General features: G+C 36.3%; 1 pseudogene; it reads left to right on the top strand.

The window, feature by feature from the left end:
- The window catches only part of LOC103269312, a 46631-nt pseudogene that overhangs the window by 16395 nt on the left and 14199 nt on the right, over nucleotides 1–16037 (top strand).

Raw genomic sequence — 16037 nt, 5'->3', positions numbered from 1 at the left:
ATTAAGGTTATGCATTATATTTAGAGATGAAAAGTACTGCTTAATGGAAAGTACCTAGTGGATACTCTGCTGATTCATTCACTCATTCAACTGACACATAATGATTACTTATTATGTTCCAAACTCTTGTAGACTCTTGAGGTATATCATGAAGCAGATATATTGACATAGAACATTGATGACAAAATGCTGGGTTTTTTCTCATTTTTTCAGAGTTGAATTTTTTTTTTTTTTGAGTTGGAGTCTCACTCTGTCACCCAGACTGGATTGCAGTGGCCGCTCCCGGCCACCGCGGCCTCGACCTGCTGGGCTCCAGCGATCCTTTCGCCTCAGCCTTCCAAGTAGCCAGAATTATAGGCATGCGCTGCCACGCCTGGCTGATTTTTTGATTTATTGTAGAGATGAGGTCTCGCCTGCCCAGGCGGGTCTCGCACCCGCAGGCTCAGGCAATCCACTCACCTCAGCCTCCCAAAGGCGCAGGATTACAGGCTGAGCCACCGAGCCCAGCTGAGTTGAATAATTTTATACAATAAAATCTTTCTTTAAAATTTTATATTAATTTTCTTAAAGGAGCTAATATGATATTATATTTTTGCTAATATATTTTATGTTGGATGTGTGTGTGTGTGTGTGTGTGTGTGTGTGTGTTGAATAACTGTCTAAAACTATACTCTAGAGTATCCACCAGATATGTAATGTTGGCTAATATATCTTCTGAAAACTACCAAATATAAAGCAAAATAAAACAATAACCATCTCTTTTTATTTAAAAACTTTATTTTTACATTTTATATGCAGTGTTACTTTTTATCTCATCTTTTTATAGAGCTGATATTAAAAGTGAGTGGAAAATAAATAACCAGCTTTTTTTTTTTAATTGCTTAAGTATTTAAAAGTAAGGTGTAAGCTATCACGTATTTTTTCCAGAGACTTTGTATGGGTTCTTTGACTTTAACTAGTGATACCTCAGGAGTTGTTCTTTAAGTGCAGCTTACATCTGCCCTCATGTTACTGAAGAGAAAATAAAAATGCTTTTTATCAGCAATGCCTTGACATCAAATTCCTCATGATGGATTTATGGACATGTTCACTGGAGCAACTAAGAATATATAACACTGTAGGGCACTTTTCAGTTTATAAAGAACCCATTGTCTCTTCCCAACAATCCTGAATAGTAACTATAGAAACCCTCTTTGACTGGACCGAAGACCATGTAATTAGAATATGTCAAATATTTCTATGAACGGGTTTCCTGAGCTTTTAGGATTCTTCTTTTTTATATACTCTAGCCTCAACTATTTCAAAAGTTGGAATTATAGAAATGATTTATTTTAATGTTTATTTATTAAGGTATCACTGAATTGAGAAAGCTTAAGTCCCACTCTTACATGAAAGGTATAATCTGATACTTTGAAAAATAAAAAGTGAAATGAATTATTTCTAGTTCAAGCCCAACTTTAGAAATAGTTGGGAAGAAATGTGGGTGGGGAAACAAAGAGAGTTAACAGCTCAGGAAATCAGCTCATAAAAGTAAGATAGTTGACACATTCCGCTAAAAATGAAACAATGTGAAAGTGGTTCCCACACACTTAGTCTGGTTTCACCTTTGTTGCTGTCAGAGAAACAGAAGTCATATGTCGAAAGCATATTATTCATAGGAGAAAAAGCAAGTCTTGGTGAATTTAAAGTCAATGCTAGGCATGTAAGTAATTAATTTTTTTTTTAGGTTAAAGTAAATGAAACAATAAGATTTAAAACTCTGTTGGGAGACTATCTTGATCTCTCTCTCTTCATAAGTCTACCCAAAATAATTGCTGAATTTTCCTACAATATCCTTTTATTCTGCTTTACTATTTGTTTTTTGCCTCAGCTTCTAAGTTTTCCACTAAAATCTTCATAAGTAAGCTAAATAATTTTAGGGGTTCAGATTTTCATCAAACAAAGGGCAAATCGAAAAAATAAAAATAAAACAAACAAAAACTTCTCTCATGGCCTGGGAAAAAGCCATCAAAATTCTTTTCAACTTATTCATTGATCAAAACATATCATATCTTTGTCTTCTAAATAATTGTTATTAAAAAATATGTAAAAGAAATTACTGAATATAAAAGTCATAAAAAACTGAAATTTGTAATTTTATTCTTTACATATTAATTAGTCTTCAAACCACTGATTATTCACACTACCTTTTCTGTCATGAACTCTCCTTTTGGCGTCCTTTAGCTGTAAATAAGGTTCATGTTGGAACCAGAGTTTGCATTTTTGTAGGTCAGTTTGTCATAGCTAGAGACTGACTACTATGAAACCAACTAATGGTATCTTTGGCTATTTCCCCCTGTCATTTTCAGAGAAATTAAAATTTAGGTGGAATATCAGTGCAAGCAATATGAAGGGTAAAACAATTTCAAATGAAAAAAAACCTAATAGTATTATGCTGGAAAAATAAAGTTTTCAAGGCATTTGGAGTTTGAGACTTAGATTTATAACTCAATTTCTTAATAGTAGGTCATTATATACATCCACAAAATAAAGTGGAAAATATTTATGTTTTCAAAGATATCTGTGTATTAAACAAATGTTTTTCCTCAATAAAATTATAAACTACAGGAGGATGTTAGTAAGTTATACAGCTCACCTTTCTTTTGGAATGCATGGAGTAATATATAAATTATTTTTCTGGAGACAGGAGCTCTTCTTCTATATTATTTTCTATGGCATTGACTAAGCCACTTTAAGAAACTTGAGAAAGAGGTAGCATGATGAAAGATGAAAACTCTGTAAAATATTTTTTAAAGTTTATCCTGAGCCAAATGTGAGTGATGTTAGATCCATGGCATAGTCCCAGGAGGTCTTGAGAACATGTGCCCAAGGTGGTTGAATCGCAGCTTGGTTACATATATCTTAGGGAAACAGAAGTTAAAAAAAATAATAATAAATCAATACATGTGAGATTCACATTGGTCCAGGCTGGAAAGTGGAATATCTCCAGGCAGGGGCTTGCAGGTCATAGGTGGATTCAAAGATTTTATGATTGGCAACAAGTAGCTAGAGTGAGGCCCTGTCTAAGGAATTTTGAAATCAGTAAAGGAACTGCTGAATTAAGATTAAGGAGTAGTTTGAAGGAGCCATATTTTTTGATATGTAGATGACACCATATAGATGGCCGCCCTGAGAAAGAATAGATGGCAAATGTCTAGGACCTCTAGGTCCTCTGTGGATACCTGGGAAAGGGATTCTGTATAGACTTATATTTCCCCAAAAGACAGCTTTTTATTTCCTTCTTGATCTGTTATGTGATATTGTGCAGAATCATGTAAAAAAGTAAGCCACATTACATAGAGTTAATAAAAACCCATCTGATGAGACTTTATGGTTAATAGGGTGTGACTCCCAAACTCATTAATTAGGAATTTGACAAAAGAGAAAAAAAAGGTCATAGTTTGCCAAGAATATTGCATATAAGAGTAAATGCAATCTAAATATTTCATAAGCAGGGGCAAGGGCAATGTTAGAAAGCCAAATAGAAAGAAGTCAACACTGGTATGATGCTGGTGTTAGACAAGAAACAGAAGATGACCTTAAAGGGGATGAAAAGAAAGAAGATGCAAAGGACCTAGAAGAGGAGGAAGACCTATACACTTTTGCTGAGATCGACAACAGTGAATATGACACACTAGCCAACATGAGTATAAAGAAAAAAACTGGAAGTCAGTCTTTCATTATAAACAGACCTCCTGCAGCCACACCTCAACCTACAAATATCCCTCCAAAAGAGGAAACCACGCCTTACATATAGCTCAAGTACTGTTTTACCATTGTTGTTTGTTTGTTTGTTAAATTTTTTTTGTCCTTTTGTGTATGGGAGGGAATGAAAGGTGATGTGATTAGTGTTCTAAAATACCAAAGATTTTAAAAGTCTTTTCAAGTCACAGGTGAGTTGTATTGACTCAATTTTTAAATGGAGAAACATACTAAGTAAAAAAAGTAAGAATGACGGATTAGGTTCCAGTTTCTTCATTAAGAAGGATAACTTTGGCAAACCATTCAGGGACATGAAGCCATAGTGTATATGGAGAAATTCTGTTTGATACGTCCTTCAGCAACACAAGAACATTTAAATATACACCACAAATCCACCTAACAGAAACACAATAATTTATTTATGTTTAATATTTTCAAAAGAAATTATTCTATTCCTCAAGCTATATGTATTGAGAGATTTCTATAAGAAAACAGCATACATATAAAAAGTTACTAGTGTACAACATACTTAACAGTGATCTATTACTAACAATGTTTAAGGACCTAGAAAAAATTAGGAAGCCATAACAAATTAATAAACATTTCCACTAAAATAAAATGTGAATTGATACAATTATCTAGATTATGAAGGCAGGGAATAAATTTCCTTAGAAATTTTCAGATTGTCTATCATCGTATCTCTAGGATACATATTAGTATCTCTTTGACAGGGTGGCTATATACTAATAAATAGTTTTTTAAAAGAGAAAATACATATAGCTTAATATAAGAATTTAATTATATTCTAGAAGACGTACATCATCTTCTACACTCCAGTGCTTAGGGAGTTTCTCAAGATGAAGGTATCAGCTCCCATGTTGTGTTGTTCTTCTTTTGGAGCTTAATCTTCCTATCTTTCTACTGATGGTCATATTTTTGTTTTCTGTCTTGTTCTCTGTCCTATTTTGCAGCATTCTTTTCTCTTTAGGGAACAGGGAGTAGAGAAAAGTGTAATTCACTCTGCTTGTTACTGTTTTGTTTCATTTTGTTTCGATTTGGCTTTTTCTATTTATCTTGATTTTTATTTTCCTTCTATTTTCATATTGTCCCTGTTGGTCATTTTTTTTTTTTGTCTGTAATGTTTGATACTTTCATTGTGTGATTATTCTTAACTATGATTTTATGTTTAAGAATTAAGCACCAAAAATACAAAAGGAAACTCTACCTATTAACGTGTGAACTTCATCACAGGGTAATAAGAAGGTAGGTACAACATGTGAACTTCATCGTAGGGTAATAAGGAGGTAGGTAACCAGCTTTTTCATTGAATGACACCAAAATGTTAGTTTATGTCATTCTATTCTCCTACGCTTTTTCACTTTTCTCGAATTCAATCCAACTCACTCTAGTTTGTATTTATATATGGTTGCCAGCACACTGAGGTCAGAGTATGGGAAGAAGCCTAAGAAATGCCATCATTCAGAATGCACAATTTAACTTGTGCTTTCTGTTTTCAGTCTAGTATATACTTCCTGCCACCCACTGTGCCTTGTGTCCCATGTTCAGAACAACTTCTGTTCAATTTCTCTAATGAATAAACCTTCCATCATAGATGATTGCCTCATTTCACAAGATTAGAGAAGGAACTTGGGAGTCTGAATGTGTTAGGTTTTCAACCAATCCCCACATTAAATAAATATATTGAGATGATTTTATTCCTTATTCATTTATTAACTATATAAAAGTTCATTTAGTGCCAATGATAAAGTCTTTCTGTGTACCAGTTATATAAATTCTTTACAAGCAATAGTACAATTTGTCCTGTATGTATATGCACACATAGGACTATTAAAGAATCTTAGAAATACTGAGTATCTAAGACATTTTTCAGATTATTTATCTTGCCTACCCATCTCAAGGCTGACTCCCTTCCACATTTATAAAACATCTTTATAATTCAATTATACAGCCTAATTTGTTTTTATGGTTATTTATATTACACAGAGATGGGAACCAGTGCTATAATATTTTGTTTGTTTTGCACTTAAATATATAAAAAAGATATGATTGTTTGCTCCACATTCCAAATCAATAACAAAACCTAAACTCTAAACAAAGTCACCAAAATCCCCTGCCATTTTTTCTTTATTTTCTCTTTTACTGGAATATGCTTGACTTCCTCTTTCTTTGATGCTATTGATTGTTAATCATTCTGTTCCCACTTTAGGAGGAGATTGCCTCATCAGCTAATTCTTGATGTTCTTTGCATTTCACAGGGTAAAAGTCATTCATAATATCTTTCCAATTTTTTTTAAATTTTCATAGCTCAGGCGGATCTATTAAATAGAATTGCCACCATTTCCCAGAAAGCCATTCATTCAAATAGAAGAATAGTAATTTGCCCCAATTCTTGCCAGAATGTTGGTATATCTAGGGTATGTTAACATAACAAAAAGTGAAGGATGTGGAATGGGAGATAGAAGAAGAATACAGAATGCAGAATCCCAACTTATCATTTCAGAAACTCAGGAAAGTACTGAACAGGACACTAGGCAAAAAAAAAAACAATATACAGGAAAACCAACTTGGCTTTGCAAAAAGACCTGTATTCAGATTCAGCTAAGTAAGAGTACCTGTTTCCAGATTACCTAAGCAAGCATTTTATATACCTCAGATTCAATGTCCATATTACAAATTGTGGATAAATAGTATCTACTTCAAGGATTGTTATAATCTTTAAGTGAGGTAACATTAGCAAATATCCTGCACAATCCTGTTTTGTTTCATTTTGTTTTGAATTGGGTTTTTCTATTTCTCTAGATTTTTATCTTCCTTCTGTTCTCATATTGTTTCTGTTTCTTTATTTATCATATATGTTCAATACATTATAGTTAAAATTAGTTCTACTTTGCTCAGCTTCTGGGCAGAGGATGACTTTGATAAACTACCTTTAAATTATAGAAAACATGTCTGTGTGGTTCTCGGATTCTGGAAGATAATAGTGCTGGAGTGGGTGGGAGAAGAAACACCCTTTCCTCTAACAGGACAAGTAGGCCTAGTCCACGTCTTATAATAATTATTGTAAGGCAACTTTCATGACAATTTAGAATTCATGCACCAATTCTGCATAGTTGGCTTTAATAGCTTCATTTTAGAGATAAAAAAACTGATGCTTAGTAAGTTTTAGTATCTTTCCCAAGATGACAAAATTAGAAAGAGGAAGAGGAAGGCTTTAGATTCAAATTAATCTGATTCCCATGCCTGTGCACATGGAACTACAGTTTTTCCCTTATTGATATATTTATTTCTGGATTATTTGTTCACATTTATTGTTAACATATAAGATCCATGAAGGAAGAGACCAACCTTATCTGGTTTTGCCCATCATTGTATCTCTGGTACCAAAATCAGGTCAGTGTTGAATTCATAGTAAAATTCATCAATATTTGGTGACCAGTAACTGAATAAAATGATAGAAGTGTCAAGATCAACGTCAATGTATCCATACGACTTCATTAACACTCTGGAGGATGGTCAGAAGAATATGTCAGTCTACTAATTCCTAAATTTCTTCTGCTTTAAGCCTTTCTAGATCTAAGACACTGCTAATATAAAAGGAAGAGCCGACAAGGAATGGGACAAAACACTAGGATATTCACATATAGCTGAGTATTCTAACTACTTTCCCAAAGCTTAAATATATGAGAGAGAAGCTCTAGTTCTACCGTCACCACCATCCCTTACCCCCCCAAAATGTAGTTTATTAAGGTAAAACTGAACCCTGTTAGTTAGTTTTGTCAAAAAATATGTTTCTAATTTTTTTTCCCCACTGCTACTGCACTAAATCTTATATTAGGTTAACAACCACAAAAAGAATATCTCATTTTTCTTAAATAAAAATTTTTTGAAATCTGCCTGTTTTGATATATCATATTCTTTCTACCTTTTTCTCCCTCATATTGAAAAGGATAAGGTTCATTAGGCTTCAAGAATATAAAGGAATTAACATGGATGTATAGTCTTTAGTGACAGAATTCTTGATTTAAGATAAATCAAGGAAAGAAAATGAGCACTTGGCATGGCATAGATGGATTGATAGTAAAACTATATCCATAAATCATGTAAAGAGATGAATGCATTGGGTAAAATTTTTCAACATCAGTGGGCAATTTTCCATTTCCCCATCTCACGTTTAATAGAACAAATATCCTTCTTCAGAGTCCATGTGACTGATTTGAGGTAGAGTATAATTCTCCTTTCAATTTCCAATCTCTACTGAGTTGCCCTTGGTATTTTGCAGGCAACAAAGTTGTAAATGACCTTTTTGAGAGCTACTCAGCTACTGGGACTCCAAAATGTCAAGTACAATTCAGTTGCTCTTAGAAATTTTCCACTTGTAATTCACTTGTACTTGAAATTGATCGATCACATACAATGCAATTGAAATGCAAAAAGACCTTATAGAAACTCTTAGGAAAATTAATCTATATCATTGTAAATATGACAGACTAGAATGGTCTCTGTCCTCATTAGTGAATATGGTCAAATGGATTAAAGCAGGTCTTAGATCAGTACCTTGGGTCCTACTTTCTAGCTGGGTGACCTTGTCCAAATTATTTAGCCTCAGGACATAGTGTGTACATCACAACTGCTCTCAAAACAAAGTAAGGTATTTTTCATTCTATCTGTAAGTCTTGTGTTCCTGTCTTTTTCCCAGGACTCTCTATACCACTCATTTCCATGATGTGGTGCTAGTGCTGCTCTGCAAAAGAGTAGTTGTTTGAGTAGTAGTTGAGTTGCTGTCCATGAAGGGGAGCAAGTCTGCTTGCGTAATCCAGGTGTTTTTATTTGCTCATTCTGTCCTCACAACAGAACACCATGATCGTCTGACTCCTTCACAGAGATGCTGAATGAAACCTGAGAAGGACTTTACACACTGTTAGAGTATTGACATAATGATGATGAACTTTCCCAGCCTCTTCTTCTAAGAATTCCATTCCTCTATACTAGCGAAATGGAAAAGAGACAGTAATCAACTGTGGTGTGAACTGACCTTAACGGATTTGCATTACACAAGAAAAGGAATGCAAATACTATCAAGCACTTAGGTTTTCATCCAACAGCAGAGAATAAATTCTGATCTTTTCCCACTTAATGTATGATGCTACTAAACTATCTGTTAAATGCATCTTTAGGAAGAAGTTTAATTGACCTACAATAATAGTTTATAATTGGCAGTAATTTTCTTCCCACAAGACATTTGGCAATGTCTAGAGACATTTGATTATTATGACCAGAACAGTACTAGTGGCATGTAGTAGGAAGAGACCAGGAATGCTGCTAAACATCCTACAATACACAGGCCAGCCCCACAACAAAGAATGATCCAGAATAAAATATCAACAATACATGGTTGAGAAACTCTTTTCTATATAATAAATAAGAAAATTCCATTTTTAAGTCAGCATAAATACTTAGAAAATTGTCATTTGAAGATGAAATCATAGGTGTATCAAATAACTGTCTACACATACTGTTTTTTTACTCACTTTAGACTTCCTGAATTTACAATATTTGCAATATTTTTCACCAGGGCTTAATGTGTACATTTTTTTTTTTGAGTTGGAGTCTCATTCTGTCGCCCAGACTGGAGTGCAGTGGCCGCTCCCAGCCACCGCAGCCTCGACCTGCTGGGCTCCAGTGATCCTTCCTCAGCCTTCCAAGTAGCCAGAATTACAGGCATGCACTACCATGCCCGGCTGATTTTTTTTGATTTATTGTAGAGATGAGGTCTCGCTGCCCAGGTGGGTCTCCGAACCCCCGGGCTCAGGCAATCCACTCACCTCAGCCTCCCAAATGCGCAGGATTACAGGCTGAGCCACCGAGCCCAGCTGCATTTTTTAACTCTAAATAAGTAGTGGTTAGAGAAAAGCAAGATGCTTCCTGCGATCAGTACATTGATAGGAATCTCTCCTAAAGTATCAATAGTACAATAGAGTAAAATTCATGAAAATGATGAAGCTGGGTGGAATTTGACTTAAATCTTTGCCACTTAAAGTTGTGTAACTGTGTATGTTACATAACCTTGCTTCTTTTGTTTTTGTTTTTTAAAGAATTGGTAACACCAACTTCACAGGATTTTCTTGAGAACTAAAACTATATATGGTAAGTGTTCAGCACAGAATAGTATATAGGAAATGGCAGTCACTATCATGGAAGGTATTCTGTAGACATAGCATTGAAGGCAGACCTATCACATCCCTCCAGTTAGGATGCCTTCTGCTTATTCCCTTCTGTATGGGTTTCCTATTATAGTACATCATCCTTCATAAATTTCCCAAAGTATTTATTACCTTCTACTATTGAACACTATTTAGAACAAAAGGACACAGTCACATCCTTTTAGAATTTTCAATCTACCTTTATATAGTTTGAGTCTTATTAGCAGAACTAGTATTTAATATTTGTTCAAAGTGAACATAACCAGATAGCTTATCTTCAAGTATAGGAGAGAAAAAAATTTGGAGTACTGTATCAAGTTTCATCATCCTGTGAAATATAAGAAAGTGCAAATCATGATCCCACTGATATTTCTTAGGATAGCAACAATTCCTGATAAGGGGAAGGTAAAGGGAAGTGACTTACTTTTGGTAATCACTAATCATGAGCCCAAAGGTGAATTCATAGTTTCCAGAGTCTTCCGGTGGCTTTCTTGCTACCAAACTACTTCTCTTTGAGGCTAAAGAAATATTGGTTAGAATGATACTAGAGTAATATCTACACTTACACTATTTCCTTATTGATACAAGTGGGTAATAAGAAAAATAAAATGAGGAGTGCTACTGAAGTCTCAAGGGAGGAGTCAAACCCCAGATGAATGCTGTGCGAGCAATAGGTGTTCAATAGAAGCTGTCTGCCTACTGACAGAAAAGAAAAAGGCTGCTGGCCCAGCGTTGAGTGGTGGATTTACTAATAAATTCATTGCAATGGCCTCAAACTGTAATCACAGAGACTTCCATAAACAAAATGTCCTCTCCCAGAATGTCCCAACTTCCTGGATTATAAACATTTCTAGAGTATACGTATTTGTGTAGACATCAAAAATAATAAGTATGCAAATAAAAATAATTTGTGTTTAATTCCTGTAAAAATTTGGTTCCTTAGAAGTAGAAAAGGAGTTCCGGTAAGATGGCAACAGCATAGGTGAAACTGTGAGATTCTCCGAACGTGAGTTCCCAAAAAGACTCTTCTTACTTTTCTTCCCCCACACCCCTGCCCACTGCCAGCTGCACTGCTCCGAGACCCAGGGAACTTCGGTCCCACGCAGGGCCAGATATTGTGGCCTCCGGCTGCTGCTGCTCCACTATACGTGACTCCCACCTGGGCGGGAGTCTCGGGTCTCAGCTCCCTCCCTAGCTACATCATCTCACACAGCACCCAGCACCAAGCCACCAGTCACCCAGGGAGGCTCTGGGCTCCTGCCCCTCAGAGATACCAGTCCCATTCCTAGCTGAAGTACCCTGTGAGGAGCCCAGGGCCACTCTCGCTGCTCACTGCCTGCCCTTTGGAGCTTTGGAGCTCTGGAGCTCTGGGCCCACCCTGGCTAAGGCATCTTAAGGAGGTGCTGATTGGAGGCTTTCAGCTCCAGAAGAGGAAACTCCCAAAACCCTCCTCCACCCCAGCCTGCTGGTGGTACCCTGGATCCAGTGCCCAGCTGTGCAGCTGATCCCCGGTGCCTCCCACGACACCATGGCCCAATATAGTGGATCACCCAGGAACCCAGACAAGCGGAGAGAAAAGATTCACAAAAGTGAAGCTGCCACCTCAGCCTTTCTCCAGGCAGAGATTAGCATTGCCCTGCCCACCCATCAGCAGCCTCCACCTCAGATCCTAAGGTAACATCGCTAACAGGAGACAAAGCCCCTCCCCATGCTGATTCAGACAAAGGCAACTAAGTGTCACAGACCTCCCATGCAACAGGTAAAAAAACAAACCCAAGTTGAGGTAAATCTAGCTGTCTGCAATGAAACCAAAGGGGAGAGGCTGGAGGTCAGAGCTGAAGAGACTTTAGACACTCAGGAAAGATTCCAGAGCTAGTCTAATCCCTTATTTTGACTTTTGATTTTACCATTTTGACTGTTTGTTTTGCTCATTTTTGTTTGCTTTATGACTTACACTATCTGTTTCATGATTTATTGGTCTGTCTTTGTGTACATACCAGTAATCTTTAGGGAATTCTGCTTGCATTTTTTTTCACTTCTCCCCAGACTTGTGTCTCTTTTTCACCTGTTAGTTGGTATGTATGTCTGTTTTACCTCTCATTCTTCTCTCTTTCTAACCTCCTATTGACCCCTTTCCTCCATTATTTTCCTCTTTTGTACCTCCTTTTGTTCCAGGGACCAAACCTACATACTGCTGAACAGACAGATTGTAAGGCAGTGGGAAATAGGCTCCAGTGTGCTCATACACCTGTTGGTGGATGCTGGAATCAGCATATACATTCTGAATCACAGCTTCTCCCTCAATTAAACCTCAAAACTGCAAAAAGTACAGCCCACAGCCCACATTCCAACCTCAAAAGTGAACAAAGCCAGAGGACCCTCATAAGGAAGAACAGGAGATTGCACAAGTGAAACAAAAGTGACCCCACCATTCCTGAAAAACAATTAAAGAAGGGGAGAGAAATGGAGAAAGAGAGAAATATCTACACAAATGAAGAAAAATCAAAAGAAAAATATGGGTCTCTCCCAGACCCCTGGGAGAGCAGACACTGAGAAAACTGACTTCGGAATTCAAACAATGAACAGCCCCCAGAATGACTGGTCTCAAACTACAAACCTAGATATCAAGACATTAATGGAGAGATTAAAAAGAATTGAGGAGAGACAAGAAGAAATTATGAAGGAGCAGGTATCTGAGATAACAATAATAAAGAATACTGTGAATGAAATAAATAACAAACTGATAAGCAAGGAAAGCAGAAATACCCAAGCAGAAGAAAGAATCTCAGAGCTTGAGGGCCAAAATATAGAACTAACCCAAATTCTTAAAAACATAGAAAACATGCTCAAAAAGACAGAACAAAACCTTCAAGAGAAGAGCAATTACTTTAAGAGACCGAACCTAAGAGTAATTGGCCTTCATGAGGCAGAACGAGAGACAGAGTCCACACTGGAACAAACTTTCCATAAGATTATTCAAGAAAACTTCCCTCATCTAATCAGTGATGCAAAAATTCAAACACAAGAGATTCAGAGAACCCCTGCAAGACAAAAGCTGAGAAGGCCAACTCCTAGACACATAATAATTCATCTTAAAAAAGTAGGCATAAAAGAAAAAATCCTAAAGGCTGCAAGAGAAAAAGACCAGATCACCTACCTTGGAAGACCAATTAGAATAGAGCAGATTTATCTACAGAAACCCTGCAGGCTTGGAGAGCCTGGAGCCCTATGTTCAAAGTCCTAAAAGATAAACAATTCCAACCAAGAATAACCTATCTAGCCAAGTTAAGTTTCATCAGCGAGGGAGAATTAAAATCTTTCTCAGATGTCCAGTCCCTAAGAACTTACTTTGCAACCAGACAATCTCTACATGCAACACTTAAGAAAGTCCTAAACACAGAAGAAAAGGAAAAAAGAACCACATTCTTCACAAGAGTACAGGAAAAAGAATAAAATACACATGAATCAACCCCCAAAAAAAAAGAAAGACAAAAAACCAAGTGAAAGAACAACAACTCTATAAGAACTCTATAATAGGGATGAACTCTCACATTTCAATAATTAGCCTGAATGTGAATGCACTATATGCACCACTGAAAAGACATAGAATGGCAAAATGGATAAAATACCACCAGGCAACAATATACTGCCTTCAAGAGACCCATCTCACTAGAAAGGACATACACAAAGAAAGAGGATGGGAAACAAATTTTAAGGCGAATGGAACACAAAAGAAAGGAGGAGTCATGATACTAATATCAGACAAAATACCATTTAAACTATCAAAAATTAAAAAAGATACAGAGGGCGACTACATAATGATAAAAGGTTCACTCCATCAACAAGAAATATCTATCCTTAGCATATATACACCCAACAGAGGTGCACCAACTTTCATAAAGCAGCTTCTAGGAAAACTAAAGAAAGATATTGCCTCTAACACCATCATAACTGGGAACTATAATACCCCACTCACAACCCTAGACAGATCATCAGAACAAAAAATCAGCAATCAGATATGGAACCTCAATGTGACGACCAAATGGACTTACTTGATACCTACAGTAAACTCCATCCAAAGACCACAGAATACACATTCTACTCATCACCTCATAGAACGTATTCAAAAATCGACCACATATTTGGCCAAAAATCAAACATAAGCAAATTTAAAATAGCCAAAATTTTATCATGCACCTTCTTTGAACCACAAAGGAATAAAAATAAGCATTAACACCAACAACATCCCCATAAAACCACAAAGACATTGATACTAAACAGAATGATGCTAAACAACTTCTGGGTCAATGATGAAATCAAAACAGAGATCAAAAGATACCTGGAAAAAAATGAAAATGAAGAAACATCTTACCAGAATCTCTGGGACACCATGAAAGCTGTAGAAAGAGGGGAATTTAGATCCCTAAAAATGCACATGAAGAAAATGGAAGAATCACAAATTAACAACCTAACAAGCCACCTAACAAAGCTGGAAAACTAAGACCACAAAAACCCTAATTTCAGCAGAAGAATCCAGATCACCAAAATAAAAGCCCAAATCCAGGACATAGAAGACAAAAAGATAATACAAAAAATTAATGAAACAAAAAGCTGGTTTTTTGAAAGGATAAACAAGATTGATGGTCACCTAGCTAGACTGACCAAGCAAAAGAGAGAAAACAACCAAATAAGCACAGTCGGAAACACAAAAGATGAAGTCACATCTGACCCTGAAGAAATACAAAAGATCATTAGAGAACTTTGTACACTTTTATGGAAATAAACTTGAAAACCTTAAGGAAATGGAGGACTTTCTGTCATCGCACAACCTGCCTAGGTTGAAACAAGAAGAAATTGAGACCATAAATCGACCAATAACAATCCAGGAAATTGGCTGCGTAATAAGAAAACTACCTACAAAAAAAGGCCTTGGACCAGATGGCTTTCACGCAGAATTCTACAAGACATTTAAGGAGGAGCTGATTCCAATCCTACTGAAGGTATTCCAGGGGATTGAGAAAGATGGCACCCTCCCCAAATCATTTTACAAAGCTAACATCACATTGATACCCAAGCCAGGTAAACACCCAACAAAGAAAGAATTACAGGCCATTATTTTTGATGAACATAGATGCTAAAATTCTCAACAAGATCCTAGCAAACCGTATTCAATAACACTTCTCAAAAATCATACATCATGACCAAATAGACTTCATTCCTGGGATGCAAGGCTGGTTCAACATTTGTAAAACCATAAATGTAATTAAATACATCAACAGATGTCAAAACAAAAACAACATGATTTTATCATTAGATGCAGAAAAAGCTTTCTATAAAATTCAGCACCTCTTTTTGATAAAAACCCTCAAACATCTAGGCATATGAGGAACATACCTCAAAATAGTAAAAGCCATCTACGAGAAACCCACAGCCAGCATACTCATAAACAGTCAAAAATTGAAACCACTTCCCCTGAAAACTGGAACAAGAGAAGGACGCCCACTCTCATCCCTCCTGTTCAATACAGTATTGGAAGTCCTGGCTTGAGCAATCAGAGAAGAGAAGGCAATCAGGGGTATCCAAATAGGAAAAGAGGAAGTCAAGTTATCTCTCTTTGCAGATGACATGATTGTGTACCTTGAAAACCCAAGAGAATCTGTCAAAATCCTCCTTACAGGGATAAAGGCCTTTGGCAAAGTCTCAGGATATAAAATAAATGTGCAAAAGACAATGGCATTTCTTTACACCAATAATAAACAGAAACCCAAATAAAAAGCACAATTCCATTTACAATAGCCACAAAAAAATGAAATACCTTGGCATCTTCCTAACCAGACGTGAAAGGCCTTAATGAAAACTGCAAAACACTGCTCAAAGAAATCAAAGATGACACAAACAAGTAGAAATATATCCCATGCTCATGAATTGGAAGAATCAACACTGGGAAGATATCCATCTTACCTAAGGCAATCTACAGATTCACTGCAATACCCATCAAATTACCAGCAACATTCTTCTCAGACCTAGAAAAAACAACACAGGAATTCATATGGAAACACAAACGACCAAGAATAG

Source organism: Carlito syrichta, unplaced genomic scaffold, assembly GCF_000164805.1.
Source record: "Carlito syrichta isolate Samal-C Ts95f unplaced genomic scaffold, Tarsius_syrichta-2.0.1 Scaffold309192, whole genome shotgun sequence".
Taxonomy (NCBI): Eukaryota; Metazoa; Chordata; class Mammalia; order Primates; family Tarsiidae; genus Carlito; species Carlito syrichta.
Note: the sequence above shows the minus strand (reverse complement) of the source record. Positions and strands in the feature narration are given on the sequence as shown.